Below are 18,527 nucleotides of genomic sequence, written 5' to 3' on the forward strand. Positions count from 1 at the left end.
CACGCAACATGCAATACCCCCACTCTCACCCCCAACACCATACACACATACACATGCAACAACATTACATATACACCCCATAACCCTCAGGAATACCGCAAGGACAAAAGGAATGGAGTCAAATGAGTGTAATAACAGAAATACTTAGAAATACGTACATAAATAAATGAACAGTATGTACAATATATACAATATATACAAAAATGAGGGACAATTTCCACACTAAAATAGTCTGTGGCCCACTGGGCCATAACACATAGGCCAAGCCCACACTTGACTCCTGCCTCAAAATGGACAGAACACTGCAGGGGCATCAGGTCGAAAACATACAGGCACCTCAGTGGGATGGGGAAGGGGGGGCACCCCAGCCAGAAGATGGTAGTACGCCACTGCTCCTGGAGGGGGCTCCATGCCCACTGTTTGGTCCTCATGAGTGCAAAGCCACAGTCTCTCAAGTGGGTGATCTGGCCACTGCTTGGTCCTGGGGAGTGCAAAGACACAGTCTCTCAAGTTGGTGGTCTGTGCACTGCTTGGTCCTGGGGAGTGCAAAGCCACAGTCTCTCAAGGGGGTTGCTTGCCCACTGCTTGGTCCTGGGGAGTGAAAGCCACAGTCTCTCAAGTGGGTGGTCTGCCCACTGCTTGGTCCTGGGGAGTGCAAAGCCACAGTCTCTCAAGTGGGTGGTCTGCCCACTGCTTGGTCCTGGGGAGTACAAAGCCACAGTCTCTCAAGTGGGTGGTTTGCCCACTGCTTGGTCCTGGGGAGTGCAAAGCCACAGTCTCTCTAGTGGATGGCTTCTCCACTGGTTCTGGGGGGGCTTTGGGCCCAGTGTGCTTCATCCTGCCAAGGATAGGGTGAGTGGAATCCTTTCTCCACTGGTTCTGGAGGGGGCTTTGTGGCCAGTCTGCTTCGTCCTGCCAAGGATAGGGTGAGTGGATGCCTTCTTCCACTGGTTCTGGAGGGGGCTTTGTGCCCAGTGTGCTTCATCCTGCCAAGGATAGGGTGAGTGGATGCATATCTCCACTGGAGGGGGTTTTGTGCCCAGTGTGCTTCATCCTGCCAAGGATAGGGTGAGTGGATGCCTTTCTCCACTGGTTCTGGAGGGGGCTTTGTGCCCAGTGTGCATCATCCTGCCAAGGATAGGGTGAGTGGATGCATATCTCCACTGGTTCTGGAGGGGGCCTTGTGCCCAGTGATGCAGCACTTGGGATGTGTCAGTTCACATTCCCTCACCTGGGTGTCTGAGGCACGAGATTTGCAGGGAACAGGTTGCATGATAGTCCATGGAGGCAGGGCTAGACTCCATCCTGCGGCGCCTAAGGCTGCAAACTGGTGGTAGTGCCAGTGCTGGTGGGGATGCTGCAAGTGGTGGTGGTAGGCTCAAGCCCGTCTCCTGCAGCATCGGATGGCTGCCCACTGGGGCTGCTGGTGCTGGTATGTGTCCTATTGTCAGCTGTGCAGGTGGCAGTGCTTGCAGCAGGGCTGCTGGCAGTGCTGGCCATGGTGCAAGTGCTGCCAGTGGTGGAGGTAGGCTCCAGCCCTTCTCCTGCAGCCTCGGACAGCTGCCCACTGGGGACGCTGCTGCTGACAGTAGTGGTGCCAGCAGCAGTGCAGGTGGCGGTGCAGGTGGCGGTGCTTGCTGCGGTGGATGCGGTGGGGCTGCTGGTGGTGCTGCCAGCAGTGCAGGTGGCGGGGCTGGCGGTTCTGCTGGTGGGTACCAGGCCTTCACCTGCAGGCTCCGACGGCTGAAGTGCCTTGCCTTGGGGTTTCTGCCCCTTCCACACCTTGGCAGATGCTGTTGTGACTTTGGCTCTTGTAGCTGGAGTTTTGGAGGAGGCCTTGCTGGGTGGGTCGTGCTCCTTGCCCTTGCTGCATGCTGTCCCCTTCTTCACCTTGGCTGCTGTCAGAATGGTTTGGTCCTTTGCAGGGGTTGGTGGCACACTGGCTGGTCTGACGGGTGCCCCCTTTGAACCTCTGGGAGTTGCAGGTACCACAGCGGATGCCAACTTGGTAGCTGAGGTGCTGTCTTGGGTTCTGGACACCCTGGCCCGAGGGGAAGGACGGAGGGAGGGGTAGGGAACAGGTCAATGTTTGCCAGGAAAATCTTTTTAGACACACTGGGCGGGAAGAGGGAGAGGGTTTGGGAGTGGAAGAAGAGGGAGTGGTTGTAGGAGATCTCTGTCTGTTGAGTTTGGGTGAAGGTGCATGTGCTGGATGCTGCTGTGAGGTGGATGGCTGTTGGGTGGATGGGTCCTTGCATTTGTGTACTTTGGGAGGAGGGGTCACAGACACACTGGGAGAGGACACAGGGGACGTGTGCATGGATGTGGGGGTGGTGACTGCCAGTGAGGGGTGAGTAGTGATGGGCATGCTGGAGAAAGAGGTAGTAGATGAGGATGTAGTGCATGCAGGTGTGAGTGGAGACGATACTGGGAGGGAGGTGGATGATGAGGAGGAGGGAGACACAGTGGAGGCAGTGGATGTTGGTGTGTCTGCATGGGTATGGTGCTTGTGTGAGTGCCTGTGGGATGATGTGTGGTGCTTGTGTTTGCCTGAGCTACTTCTGTGTGTTGATTTGGGTGAATGCTGGGGTTGAGGGGATTGGGACTGGGTAGAGGAAGCTGGAGGGGGGAGGCTAGACACAGTGACAAGGGATGCCATAAGGTGTTGCGTAGGCTCTCATTATCCAAATGAGACTACTGGATTTTGAGCAACAAGATCGTCCACGATGTGGGGGACTGAGTCTAACCCACGGTGAATTACACTTGTCACTCTAAATCTGGGTTTTGCTCCGGCTAACTAGCAGTACCTCATCTCTCCCAAATGGAAGAGACAATTGGGCAGCCGAGCGCATGACATCTTAGTACTTCTCAGGGAAGTCGTGGTCACTCAGGTCACAACCGGTTCTCTCATACACAGTACGGTCTCATATATAAATGACAAAGGCAGTTTAAGTTTTAAAGGTTGGTTTAATAAAACGACTGCATTTTAGATAGCAAAGCGTGAGCTGCAATAACCAGAACTATACAAACACAGTAAGATTAAAATAGTAACGATGAGAGTGAAGCACAAGAATAAGGCTATCATAGTGCCGCCAGATTATTTTCTCTCTAAGTTATATTTCGAGCACAGCATGTTAAGCTCTAAACCTCCCTTTCAGGTTCCCCCGCGAGGACATCAACCCTCATACCTGAGCAAAGGCCTGTAATCTGCATCAGCATCTGCAACTAGGCATTCAGCATCTAGTTGTAGGTCCCTGGCTGGAATCTCCCTCTTGACGTGTACGAGGACTAGGAAGTGTTTTTATAACTAACACGCAGATGTGCTAAGAAAATGTCCCTACGTAAGGATGTGTATTTTCTATGAATACTGGAGACTAAACTTCTACCACGTTTACCGGCAATGTACCAGACTGTAGCCTTGACTGAAGCACAGGGTGATCAAGAATGCATTATTTGAGAACACAGTGCTGAACTAAGCTAAACAGTGTGATAGAAGAAATTAAAACAAGACCGTAAAAACTGGTTATTGTAAAATAACAGTGCGAAGCTGAATAAAATATATCTAGGGCAAACTGCACAGCAGCCTAGTATGTCAAACTAACGTGCATGAAGCTATATTTAAAATGGCTACACTACAAAGGGAGCTGGCCAGAGACTGAAATGCTCTCTGTTGGGCCGCCACGCCAAAGTGAATGCCCTCCAGGTATGCATTTGTTTGTTGCAAATGCCTCTCTACACCCTGGATGGCATTCAGAATGGTTGACTGCCAACAGTGAGGGATCTCAGGAGGTCAATAGCCTCATCACTGAGGGCAGCAGGGCTGACTGGGGCAGGGCCTGAGGTGCCTGGGGCGAAGGAGATGCCCACCCTCCTGGGTGAGCGGGCACGAGAAACACGTCGAGGGGCTGCTGGGAGGGCAGTGCTGGTAGTGGGGGTGGCGGCTGTACCTGTTGTTGGGGTGGGCACAGAGGTGTCCGCCACCTCCAGGGAGCTTCCATTGGAGGAGGAGTAGCTGTCTGTGGTCATCCCTCCTGTCCCCATCGTGGTGCTCCCCAAGCCCTCCATCCCACTGGTGCCCCCACCCTTTGTGGATTCGGCCTCCAGGACCATGTGGGATGCAGCTCCCTCCGTTGCCGGTGCCTCTGCTCCTCCACCAAATGATGCTAATGCACATAAGGACATGGTGACAAAACAAAAAGGGGGGGATGAGACAGAGGATACACTTGGTGAATGCCAGCAACACCACTACCATTGGCATACACAGCACACAGGGAGCAGCCCTATGCACTACGCCATGCCCAACCAGTTACTAAGATAGTCACCAGCCCATGGGGTACAATGCCTAATGCCATCAGCTGCACACCAGAAACCCACAGGACCCTGCCCAGTAGTAGATGCCCACTAACACTATTGGGGTTGGAGTACTTTAGAGCCTGCCCAACAAGGGACGTACCCTGCCATCTTCGCCCTGGACTAGGGGCACCCACAGCCGACATCCCCCACCCACGTATCTCCTAATGCGCGCAAAGGCAGGAGTCAGATTCTGTACTCACCCCTTGTGACTGCTGTGATGCCTTCAAGTGCCCATCCAACTCCAGATAGGCCACTGCCAGGATGTGGAACATCACGGGGGTCAGCTGGGCCTCCGCTGTCTTCTTTGCCCAGCAGCGCAGGTCCTCCCACCTCTTGCGGCAGTGGGTGCTCCGCCTGTCAAAGACCCCCAGGGTCCGCACCTCCTTGGTGATGGCACGCCAAAAACCCTTTTTCTGGTGGGCGCTGACCTGCAGGGAAAAGACAGCAGAAAAAGGAATTAGTCAACCGTCCGGACCGTCAGACTCAGCCCACCAGATCCCTCCCTTCCCCTGATGCACATACATTGACCACCTTACATGCTGCACTCTGGTCAGTACATCTCTCTCCCCCCCCTACATGTATCTTCCATCCACACCACTCCATACATTCATGTCCCATGCATCATTCTCACAGTGTACTCACCTGTTTGTCTGGAGAACCGTAGATTAACGTGTACTGGGGTAGGACCCCATCCACCAGTTTCTCCAACTCCTCCTCAGTGAAGGCAGGGGCCCTTTCCCCAGACACATGAGCCATGGTTGGTTCCAGACAGAGGTCCCAGCAGCACTTGCAGTGTAGGTCCTCTCCTGTTGAAGGTCAGGTAGCAAGTGAGTGGATAGATAGAAAATGGCAGTGATGTCCGCGGCGGTGCATACCTTCATCGACGGCGTACATCGCTATTGGCTCCTGGAACCCATAGGGCCCAATGATAACCAATGCGAAGTTGCGCTGCAGTCATCAACCGCCTACCACGACGGCGCACAACGCCAGCGCAATTACCTAATTTCTACTTGTCCCTCCTCACAGGTCAGGCATCCGCACAGGGGGCACAGGGCATGGCACATAACTGCATCACAGCAGACATTGGCCTGGCAACTGATTGTCAGATTCACATTTTGTTTCTGTAAATTAAACAAATCATCATTAGTGCAATAGATGTGGGAATATGACCCTCTGCTCACTGTTCTCTTCCATAGGCTTCAACTGCTGAGGCTGAATATGAGATGGCGGCATCCTCCGGTGTCCAGACCAGGTGGACGTTGTGACAATAGAGGACAGACACATTATCATTACATACAGACTTGATTGGGCCACAATCCAAGAACTGTGGGCCCAATTGGAGCCAGACCTGATGTCAGCTATCCGCCAGCCCACAGGTATGCCCCCTCTAGTGGATGTCCTGTCAGTGCTCCATTTCCTGGCAAGTGGTTCCTTCCAAACAACAGTGGCCATGGCATCAGGGATGTCTCAGCCAATGTTCTCCAACGTGTTGACCAGAGTGTTGTCTGCCCTGCTGAAACACATGCGCAGCTACATTGTGTTCCCCCAGGTGGAGGATTTGGCCACAGTGAAAGCTGACTTTTATGCCCTGTGTCATATCCCCAACATCATTGGTGCCATTGATGGTACACATGTGCCATTTGTCCCCCTTCGTAGAAATGAACAAGTTTTCAGGAAGAGAAAAAGCTATCACTCTATGAATGTGCAGATGGTGTGTTTGGCGGACCAGTACATCTCCCATGTGAATGCCAAATATCCTGTCTCTGTGCATGACGCCTTTATCTTGAGAAATAGCAGCATCCCATATGTGATGGGCTAACTCCAGAGGCACCGGCTGTGGCTAATAGGTGAGCCTAAGGTCCCCACACACTATGAGTAGGTGTCTGGGTGTGGGGTTGTCCCTAAGGGTTAGTGTGTGTCTAACAGTTGTCCCTCGATATTTGCAGGTGACTCTGGTTACCCCCAACCTCTCATGGCTACTGACCCCAGTGCAGAATTCCAGGACAAGGGCAGAGGAACGTTACAATGAGGCACATGGGCGTACAAGGAGAATTATTGAAAGGACCTTCGGCCTCCTGAAGGCCAGGTTCCTGTGCCTCCATCTGCCAGGTGGCTCCCTGTACTACTCACCCAAGAAGGTGTGCCAGATCATCATTGCATGTTGCATGTTGCATAACCTGGCCCTGAGACGCCAGGTGCCTTTTCTGCAGGAGGATGTGCCTGGAGATGGTCTTGTGGCAGCGGTGGAGCCTATGGACAGTGAGGAAGAGGAGGCAGAGGAAGAAAAAGTTGACAACAGAAGCAATATAATTCAGCAGCACTTCCAGTGACACACAGGTAAGACACTGTCAGTTCACTTTACATTTCAGTTATCTGTTGGACATTGTACAAGGCAACCTCTTACACTATGTCTATGGCCACTGACTGTACCCTTTTGGATCTCTATTTTCAGATCTCTGTGCCCCACTCTGGCTCCTGCTATGTGTACTGCTGCCCACCAAAGGTCATTCCAAAGTATATTTCACTGTACATTTGAGTTGCAATGCTTTGATAATGTTGTACTAATACATTTGTGAATCATTTGACAGACTCCAGATTAGAATTTGTTTCAAGGGTATTTATTTTGGTGCTCATAAGTAGAGGGGGATGTGCAATGGGCTGGGCTGATGGTGGAGGAAAGTCCAAGGTAGAATCCAGTCACTTGGTATCATAAGTGCATTGTCCAATGGGGCATAGGAAGGGGAGTAATGGCAGTTCAAGGTGGTCAGGATCAGAAGGGTGACGATCAGGAGACTCTTATTTCCTGGCGGGGTCTTGGCAATGTTCTCTGGCTTCTGCCTGGATCACAGGGACCGTTTGCACGGTGGTTCTCCTTCTGCAGGGGGTGGGGTGCTGGTGGCCTGTTGTTCCTGTGGTGGGGCCTCCTGTCTACTAGCGCCGGCGGAGGTGGAAGGCTGTTCATCGGTTTGGCTAGTGTCAGGCACCCGTTGTGCCACTGCCTCCCTCATGGTCTTGGCCATGTCAGCCAGTACCCATGCAATGGTGACCAGGATGGTGTAGATGTTTGTTAGGTCATCCCTGATCCCCAGGTACTGTCCCTCCTGCAGCCGCTGGGTCTCCTGCAATTTGGCCAGTATCTGGCCTATCATCTCCTGGGAATGGTGGTATTCTTCCAAGATGTTGGAGAGTGCCTCGTGGATAGTGGGTTCCCTGAGCCTGTTCTCCCCCTGTCACACAGCAGTCCTCACAGCTTCCCTGTTGTCCTGTACCTCTGTCCTGTGAACCGTGTGCCCACTGCCGCTGACCCCAGGTCCCTGATCGTCCTGTGTTTTTGGGGTTGCCTGGGGTCCCTGTAGTGGTGGACACACTGCTGATTGACGTGTCCTGGGGACAGAGGGATGGGCTCGCTGGGTGGGTGCTGTGCTGGTGTTTTCTGAGAGGGGAGGCTCTGTGGTGGGTTGGGACTGTGGCAGGTGAACCGACTGTCTGGAGGTCCCTGATGGGCCAGGTTGGTCATCCTGATCTAGGCGTGCAGAGCTGCTGTTGTCACTGTGGGCCTCTTTGGTGGGGGGGGGACTGGATGTAGCTGGCACCTCCTATCCGGTGACGTTGAATATGGTTCCTGTGGGGATGCAAATGCAGTGTTAATGTATCTGCGGGTGCCATCTTGTGCATGGGTGTGTTTCCCTGTTTGTGAGTGGTAATTTTGTGGGCTGGGTGAGTCTCTCTACGGGGCATGCTGTGGTGATGGGTGTCCATGCAGGTCTGTGTTGGGGGTCCATGCTTTGGTGTTGCATGCAGGGCTAGGTATTGGGATGGGTGGGTTGTGATAGTGGGGTATATGTGAGGTGTTGGAGTGATGGGTGTCAGGGTAGGGGTAGGAGTTTGTGATGGCATGCAGCTATGGTGGTGGGGATAAAGTAGTAAAGATTTGACTTACCAGAGTCCAGTCCTCCTGCTACTCCTGCAAGGCCCTCAGGATGCATAATTGCCAAGACTTGCTCCTCCCATGTTGTTAGTTGTGGGGGAGGAGGTGGGGGTCCACCACCAGTCCTCTGTACTGCTACCTGTTGTCTTGCAACCACAGAATGCACCTTCCCCCGTCCCGTAGGTCGTTCCACCTCTTCCTGATGTCATCCCTGGTTCTTGGGTGCTGTCCCACGGCATTGACCCTGTCCACTATACTCTGCCATAGCTCCACCTTCCTTGCAATGGACGTCTGCTGCACCTGTGATCCTAATAGCTGTGGCTCTACCCGGATGATTTTCTCCACAATGGCCCTTAGCTCCTCCTCTGAAAACCTGGGTGTCTTTAGGGTGCCATGGATGTGGTGTGAGTGACATGTGTGAGGCTGTGTGGGGTGATGTGTGGGGTGATGTGTTGGGGTGTATGCTGTGATGTGCGTGGATTGTGTATGGGTGATGGTGTTCTGTGCCTCAGATTGAGTGGGTGCTCCTGGCTTGGGTCTCTCTGTGTTGGCAATCTTTTTTTTACTTGATAGGGTTGTGGGCAATGTTGGTGTGTGTTTTATAGTGGTGTGAGTGTGTGGATGTGGTGTGTGTATGTGTGTCAGGTGTGTGTGGTTTGAATTGTCCAATATGGTGGTGTTTTGTAAATGTGTGTGAATTTTGAGCGCGGCAGTGTGTACCGCCAGTGGTTTACCGCGATTGAAAGACCGCTGCGATGATTCGTGGGTCGTGATACTGTGGCCGTATTCCTGTTAGCGTAACGCTGTGGGTTTAGCTATCGCCAGTTTATCACTGACCTTTGGGTGGCGGACTTGTGTGGGTGTCTGTATTGTGGCGGAATTCTCAGTGTGGGTCAGAATACCCATAGTGGAATACCTCCGAGGGCACAGTAAGTTGGCAGCCGTCAGCACGGCAGCAGGCGGCATTTACCACTACAGTTGTAATGAGGGCCATAGTTGTTTAAAATGTCCCCTCCATTGTCCACATAGGACTTATTTTTTTTCACTCTCTGTTGTAACTGTTGCTTTATTGAATAGAGTTTCTGCTCTCTGCATGTGTCTCACTGTTCTTGCCTCCATCTTTACTCAATACAAAGTATGATGTATATCATCATGAAATATGCTAAAAAAGAAAACAATGGAGGTGAACTTGGATAGATATGAAAAACAGGTGGAGGAACAAAAACAAAGGAAATTTAGATGAGATGAGATAGATTACAACACAGGCAGGATTCTCACATTTACAAAAAGGTTTGATACTTTAAAGCAACATTACAAAAGTAGCCAAATTATGGTGATGGAATCTCCTAATACATCATTAATGGGGTCATTACAACATTGGCGGTAAAAGCTGCTTACCGCCGTGCAGAAGACCGCCAATACACCGCCGCGGCCGCGGAATTCAGCCACAGCTATTATGACACACATCTCGGAATCCGCCGAAATTCAGACACCCACACAAGTGCCACACACCAAAGGTGAGTGTTAAACTGGCGAAAATAAAACCTCCACCTCCACGCCAACAGAAACACGCCTATGCTATTACGACCCACGAATCCACGCGGCGGTCTTTCAACCGCGGTATTCCATTGGCGGTACACACCGCCGCGCTCAAAATACACACACATCTCCAAAACACTGCCACATTGAACAATTACAAATACACACACCTGATACACGTACACACACACCACTCCCACACACTCAATACTATATAAAACACACACCCACATCACCCACAAACCCCTACGACCAAAAAATCATGAACGAAGGCCAGAGAGAGAGCACAGAATAGACAACCCCACCACACAGAGGCACACAACACCATCACCCACACAACATCCACACACCAAATACCACTCACCACTACACATCACCACACTCATCAACACATACACCACCCCACACATCACCTACACCACCCCATGTCATGCCAAAGACACCCCCGGTTTTCCGAGGAGGAGCTCAGGGTCATGGTGGAGGAAATCCTACGGGTAGAGCCTCAGCTATTTGGCTCACAGGTGCAGCACACATCCATAGCCAGGAAGATGGAGCTATGGCGCAGAATAGTCGACAGGGTCAACGCTGTGGGACAGCATCCAAGAAATCGGGAGGACATCAGGAAGAGGTGGAACGACCTACGGGGGAAGGTGCGTTCAGCGGTCTCCAGGCACAACATCGCGGTTCAGCGGACTGGCGGCGGACCCCCACCTCCTCCCCCACAACTAACAACATGGGAGGAGCAAGTCTTGACCATCATGCATCCTGAGGGCCTCGGAGGAGTCGGTGGAGGAATGGACACTGGAAAGTCAAATCTTAACTATCATATCCCCCACCCTACCTGCATGCTATCACACACCCTCACCCTCATCCCCTCCCCCATCACTACAACTCCTCATTAATGTACTCATAACACAAACCACACATCCCAACACCAAGCCCTGCATGACACAACAAAGCATGGTCACCCCTCACTAAAGCATGCCCACTACACATACCCACAACAACCCCCAAACCATCATCACACAAACCCCCCCACAGGAATGCTTGCACTGGGGTACACGCACACCCACCCATTGCACACCATGACACACACACATGCAATAATCATGCACTTATGCCCCTGCAGGATCACGAAGGACCGCCACCACACCAGAGGCTCCAGACAACTCCACTCCACCCACAGAAGAAGCCCACAGTGATGATAGCAGCTCTGCCCTACTGGATCCTGATGACCAGCCCGGACCATCGAGGGCCTCGGGACAGTCGGTTCCCCTTGCACAGGCACAGCCCAACACTGACCTTCCACCCTCTGGTAACACCAGCACAGCACCCACCCAGCGGGCCCATACCTCCCTACCCAGGACACGTCAATCAGCGGTGTGTCCACCACTACAGGGAACCCAGGATAACCCACCACCCCAACAACAACAGGGACCTGGGGGCAGTGGTAGTGGGCACATGGTCCAGGGGACGGAGGCACAGGAACACAGGGGAACTGGGAGGGCTGCTGTGCGACAGGGGGCGGACAGGCCAAGGGAACCCACTCTCCACGAGGCCCTCTCCTCCATCATGGGAGCATACCACCACTCCCAGGAGACGATGGCGACGGTCCTGGCCAAGTTTCAGGAGACCCAGCGCCTGCAGGACGAACAGTATTTGGTGTTCAGGGAGGAGCTCAGGACCATCAGCTCCGCCCTGGGCACCATCGTAGGGGTGCTGAAGGACATACAGCAGACCTTGAGGGACACCGTGGCACTCCAAGGGGCCCTGACACTAGCATGGACGATGAACTGCCCACCACCTCCGCCGGCGCTAGTGGACAGGACGCCCCGCCACAGGACCACCACACCAGCACCCCACCCCCTGCAGACGGAGAACCACCACGCAAGCGGTCCCTGAGATCCAGGAACAGGACAGAACAAGATGGCAAGACCCCCGCCAGGAAATGGGACCACCCTGATTGTCCTCCCACTGTCCCACTTTGTTACCCTGTCCATACTTTAACTGCCCCAGCTCCACTTCCAAAGCCCATGTGGCCAGTGCACCTGTGTTACCAATGGACTGGACTCTGCCATGGACATTCCCCCACCGTTCCCCATCACCATATTACAACCCCCCTCCATTTTTGAGCACTTAAATAAACACCCTTGAACCACAAAACAATCTGGAGTCAGTCGGTGATTTTGTAAAATGTATTATCAATGACAGTGTCAAAATGCGTTTATAGTAGTAAAGCCAACATACCGATGTCACACATCACAAGTCCTTGAAGGATGCAAGCAGATAACACACGTTGGTAACCACACTTGTGAAACCGGAATGGAAAGGTACAACTCAGTTACCAACTAATGCTATAAAATTACACACAGGATAGAGGAAGACGTGTGACAGTGAATGTAATGGTAAAAATGAAAATGTTCTCACCTGTGTGTCACTGGAAATATTGCTGTATGACTGACTCCCTGTTGTCATTGTCTTCTTCCTCAGCTTCCTCCTCATCACGGTCCACAGGCTCCACAGGCTCCACAGCTGCCACAACACCGCCATCTGGACCATCCTCCTGCAGAAAAGGCACCTGACTCGCAAAGCAAGATTGTGAAGCATCGAGCAGGCGATGATGATCTGGCACACCTTCCTTGGTGAGTAGAATAGGGAACCACGGGTCATATGGAGGCACCTTAACCTGGCCTTCAGGAGGCCGAAGGTGCGTTCTATCACCCTCCTAGTCCGCCCATGGGCCTCATTGTAGCGTTCCTCTGCCCTGGTCTTGGGATTCCTCACTGGGGTCAATAGCCAGGAAAGGTTGGGGTAACCAGAGTCCCCTAAGAGCCACACCCGGTGCCTCTGGAGTTGACCCATCATATAAGGGACGCTGCTATTCCGCAGGATGTAGGCGTCATGCACTGAGCCAGGGAACATAGCATTTACCTGGGAGATGTACTGGTCTGCCAAACATACCATCTGTACATTAATCGAATGATAACTCTTCCGGTTCCTGTACACCTGTTCACTCCTGTGGGGGGGGACCAGAGCTACATGGGTCCCATCAATAGCACCTATGATGTTGGGGATATGTCCAAGGGCATAGAAGTCACCTTTCACTGTAGCCAAATCCTCGACCTCAGGGAAAATGATGTATCTCCTTATGTGTTTCAGCAGGGCAGCCAACACTCTGGACAACACGTTGGAAAACATAGGCTGGGACATCCCTGATGCCATGGCCACTGGTGTCTGAAAATACCCACTTGCAAGGAAATGAAGCACTGACAGCACCTGCACGTCAGGGGAGATTCCAGTGAGATGGCGGATTGGTGACATCAGGTCTGGCTCCAACTGGGTACATAGTTCCTGGATAGTGGCACGGTCAAACCTGTAGGTGACGAGTAAATGTCACTTCTCCATTGTCAACAGGTCCACCAGCGGTCGGTACACCGGAGGATTCTGCCATCTTCTCAATTGTCCCAGCTGACGGTGCCTAGGAAGGACAACAGCGACCAGAGAGTCAACAAAGTTCCAGGTATGTACCCACAGATACACAGAACACGACACCAAACACAAAACCCTTCCTGTATGTGTGTTTAGTGTAGGCCTAGCTATGTGTGACGCAGTAGTAAAAGAAGCCATGTGGGCCCCTGAAATGGCGGCTGCCTGACCTCTAAAGTGGGACAATGGGATTGTGAGGTAATTGCGCTGGCGTTGCACACCGTCACGGTAGGCGGTCGTAGACCACGGCGCAATGCTGCATTGGTTAACATTGGACCCTATGGGTCCCAGGAGCCAATGAACAGGTGCGCTGGCAGTGATGATACGCACCGCCGCGGACGTCACCGCCACCGACGTGTCCGCCATTTTCTATCTGTTCAATCACTCGATACCTGACCTTCGACAGGAGAGGACCTACACTGCAAGTGCTGCTGTGACCTCGGACTGGAAGCGACGATGGCTGCTGCGTCTGGGGAAAGGGCCCCTGCCTTCACTGCTCAAGAGTTGGAGAAACTAGTAGACGGGGTCCTCCCCAGTACACGCTACTCTACGGTCCTCCAGACCAACAGGTAAGTTCACAGGGAGCACCTTGTATGGGCTAGGCCTGGGTGGAGAGGGCTGGTTGTAAGAGGGAAGGGCGCTGAGTTCAGGGAACATGAATGCATGTGAATGCATGTGCCACATGGCAAGGGTAGGGAGCGGGGACACTTACATCGACGGTGCAGTTGGTAATGACTTCTCTTCTTCCGTTGTGCATGTCATGTAAGTCAGCGCCCACCAGAAGAAGGACATTTGGAGTGCCATTGCCAAGGAAGTCCGGACCCTGGGGGCCCACCAGAGACGGTGCCGGAAGAGATGGGAGGACATTCGCCGCTGTAGCAAGGAGACAGCGGAGGCTCAGCTAGGGATGGCCTCCCAACGTGGGAGGGGTGCCCGTCGCAACATGACCCCCCTGATGTTCCGGATCCTGGCGGTGGCCTACCCTGAGTTGGATGGGCACTTGAGGGCATCACAGCAGACACAAGGGGGTGAGTAAAACCTCTTTCTGGGTATTAGGCGCGCAATTGAGGGGCTGGCTGAGGGAGGAGGGCTGTGGGTGTACCTAGGCCAGGCAGAAATACGTAGGCTAGGCCCCTCCGTAATGCAGGGCATGTGGCACGCCACCCCACCTCAGTAGTGGCCCAAGTACAGGTATAGATGCCCCTGTGGAATCCATGTGTGCAGATGTCCACCATAGGCATGTAGGCCAGATCACAGGATTTGCTTCTGTAGAGGCCAAGAGCACGGCGTAGTGCAGGGGGCTGCTGTGTCTGTATTGTCCGCCAATGGTAGCGGTAATCCATGCACTCAACCTGTCTTTCTTCTGTCGTCCCCTCCCCCTTTTTCTGCTCTCCCTGTTCTTATGTGCATCAGCATCATCAGGTGGAGGTACAGTGGCACCAGGGCACGAGTGAACTGCATTCCACATGGCCATGGAGGGCCACACCATGGACTCAGAATGCACCAGTGGGACGGAGGGCGAGGGGAGCTACACATCGGTCACCGGACCACCAACCAGCGACACGGACTCGTCTGCCGATTGGAGCTTCCGTTGTGGTGGTGGCACCAACTGTGCCCCCCACTTCTACAGGTACAGCCGCCACCTCCCCTACCAGCACCGCCCTCCCAGCAGCCCCTCAGCGTTCGCCCTGTGCCCGCTCACCCAGGAGGGTGGGCATCACCTTCGTCCCAGGCACCTCAGGCCCTGCCCCAGTCACCCCTGCTGCCCTCAGTGAGGAGGCCATTGACCTCCTCAGGTCACTCACTGTTGGGCAGTCTACCATTGTGAATGCCATCCAGGGTGTAGAAAGGCAGTTGCAACACACTAATGCATTCCTGGAGAGCATTCATTCTGGTCAGGCTGCCCATCATCGAACCCTGCAATCTCTGGCCTCAGCACTGATGGCAGCCATTGTCCCTGTCTCCTGCCTCCCCCTTCCAACTTCCTCCACCCAGACCCAATCTCCTGTACCCCAGCCTGTCCCAAGCACACCATCAGACAAGCATGCATACACCTCAACACCCAAAAGTAGCTCAGGCAAACATAGGCACCACACAACCCACAGGCACACACACAAGCATCACCCACATGCAGACACAGCAACATCCACTGGCTCCACTGTGTCCCCCTCCTCGTCGTCTCCCTCCTCCCTCCCAGTGTCGTCTACACTCTCACCTGCATGCACTACATCTACAGGCACCAGGACTCGCACCAGAACACCCAGCACTACACCCGCTCACCTGCACTCACCACCTCCACTCCCATTTACACGTCGCCTGTGTCCTCTCCCAGTGTGTCTGTGACGCCCCCTCCCAAAGTACCCAAACATGGGCACCCACACACCCAACATCCATCCACCTCACGACAGCCTCCAGTACCTGCACCTGCAGTGACACCTCCTACAACCACCTCCTCTTCCTCCACTCCCAGACCCCCTCCAGCTACCCATCCCAGTGTTCGTCAGAAACTGTCCCTCTGCAAAGTTGACCTTTTTGCCCCCACCGCCACCCCTCAAATTCATCAGTCCTGTCGTAGCGCCTCAGCCAAAAAGCCTCCAGTACCAGTGGTGCGTGTTCAAGGTGTGTGGAGTGCACCGGCCACCAGGGCAGGCAGTGTGACACGGAGCCAAGGCACTGGCAGTCCACCCCCTGTAAAGGCTCTGAAGTTGGAAAGTGGCCGACGGGACCGGGTGAAGACTCCTGGAGGCAAAACAACTCACTGGGGTCCCCAGGGGATTGCAGAGTCAGCTGTGACTCCTCCAAAGGTGGGGAAGGGCCAGAAGAAGTCTGCACAGCCTGGTATGAGCATCACGGCGGAGAAGGGCGGCATCCTTCCCGGCGGCCGGGACGCCACCGCCAGCACCATCGTCACTGGTCAGGAGACCACCACCGGAGTCATTGCCCAGGAGGGCCCAAGTATCGTCACTGGTCAGGAGACCACCACCAGAGTCATTGCCCAGGAGGGCACAAGTATCGTCACTGGTCAGGAGACCACCGCCAGAGTCATTGCCCAGGAGGGCCCCGGCAGCCACAGCCCCACTGGGCAATTAGGGACCGTCATGCCACACACCAATGCCCAGTCCAGAGACCGCCATGGCAAAGCACCGCTGAACAGTCCAGAGACCGCCATGGCAATGCACCGCTGAACAGTCCAGAGACCGCCATGGCGAAGCACCGCTGAACAGGGCATGCACCGCTGAACAGTCCAGAGACCGCCATGGCAAAGCACCGCTGAACAGTCCAGAGACATGGCAAAGCACCGCTGAACAGGGCATGCACCGCTGAACAGTCCAGAGACCGCCATGGCAAAGCACCGCTGAACAGTCCAGAGACCGCCATGGCAGTGCACCGCTGAACAGTCCAGAGACCGCCATGGCGAAGCACCGCTGAACAGGGCATGCACCGCTGAACAGTCCAGAGACCGCCATGGCAAAGCACCGCTGAACAGTCCAGAGACCGCCATGGCAATGCACCGCTGAACAGGGCATGCACCGCTGAACAGTCCAGAGACCGCCATGGCAAAGCACCGCTGAACAGTCCAGAGACCGCCATGGCAATGCACCGCTGAACAGTCCAGAGACCGCCATGGCGAAGCACCGCTGAACAGGGTATGCACCGCTGAACAGTCCAGAGACCGCCATGGCAAGGCACCGCTGAACAGTCCAGAGACCGCCATGGCAAAGCACCGCTGAACAGTCCAGAGACCGCCATGGCAATGCACCGCTGAACAGTCCAGAGACCGCCATGGCGAAGCACCGCTGAACAGGGCATGCACCGCTGAACAGTCCAGAGACCGCCATGGCAAAGCACCGCTGAACAGTCCAGAGACCGCCATGGCGAAGCACCGCTGAACAGGGCATGCACCGCTGAACAGGGCAAGCACCGCTGAAGAAGGAAAAGACCGCAACATCAAGCATCGTTATCCCATGTGCAGCTGGGACAGTGACGGAACAGGAACTGTCACGGGGAGACTAATCCAGTCTGGGCACCATTCCCTCTCCAGAACCAGTGGAGAGATCCATCCACTACCTCTGTCCTTCACAGGATGAAGCACTCTGGGCACCAGTCCCCCTCCAGAACCAGTGGAGAGATCCATCCACTACCTCTGTCCTTCACAGGATGAAGCACTCTGGGCACCAGTCCCCCTCCAGAACCAGTGGAGGCTGTTATCTACTTGTGAGACTGTGGCTTTGCACTCCCCAGGATTGGTCAGTGGGCAACCCACCCACTGTAAAGACTTGTGAGACTGTGGCTTTGCACTCCCCAGGATTGGTCAGTGGGCAACCCACCCACTGTAAAGACTTGTGAGACTGTGGCTTTGCACTCCCCAGGATTGGTCAGTGGGCAACCCACCCACTGTAAAGACTTGAGAGACTGTGGCTTTGCACTCCCCAGGATACATCAATGGGCATGGAGCCCTGTCGTGGATGTGGCGTGGTGCTGTAATCTGGCTGAGGTGCTCCTCTTCCCCCTGAGGTGCCTGTTGTTTTTCTCTCTGATGCCCCGGCAGTGTTCTCTTCGTTTGTGGACAGGTATCTTGTGTGGGCCTCGCCCATGCATTTTTGGACTAGTGATGCACGGACATTGAGATGTGCATATCTGCACTGCTTCTCGTAATGTATATACCTTTGTATGAGTTTATATATATATCTGTATATATTAGACACATGTATATTGATACATTACAATGTTTGAACAGATTTTGTTTTGTCTTTGCATTCTTCCGGGGGGGTTGTGGGTTGTTACTGTGATGTTTGTACATGCATTGGTGTGTGTGTTGTAATATGCGAGGGTGGGGGTGGGGGTGTTTCGTGTGTGTCCCCCTGACTTTTGCCTCCCCCCTCCCCTATGTCGTAGGTGCAGTACTCACCGTTGTCTTCGCCGCCGCCGGCGCTGGTCTTCGTAGATGAGTAGGAAGAGAAGGGCAGGTAGGATTTGTAATTCCGGCTCCATGGTGTCCTCCTTCCTCGTGGGATGTGTTAAGGTGAGCGTTTTCCCATTGCAGGAACTGTTTCCGCCGTGTTTTTATCCACGGTGAATCCGCCCCGGAAAAGGTGGCGGATTGGCGGGTTGTGATACTATGGGCGGTACATTGTCTTCCGCCTGTCTGTTAGCGGTGACCGCCGTGCTGCCTGTCTGTACCGCCGTGGCGGGCGGAGTGTTAAAGTGGCTGTCTTTGTTG

Source organism: Pleurodeles waltl, chromosome 5 (assembly GCF_031143425.1).
Source record: "Pleurodeles waltl isolate 20211129_DDA chromosome 5, aPleWal1.hap1.20221129, whole genome shotgun sequence".
Lineage (NCBI taxonomy): Eukaryota > Metazoa > Chordata > Amphibia > Caudata > Salamandridae > Pleurodeles > Pleurodeles waltl.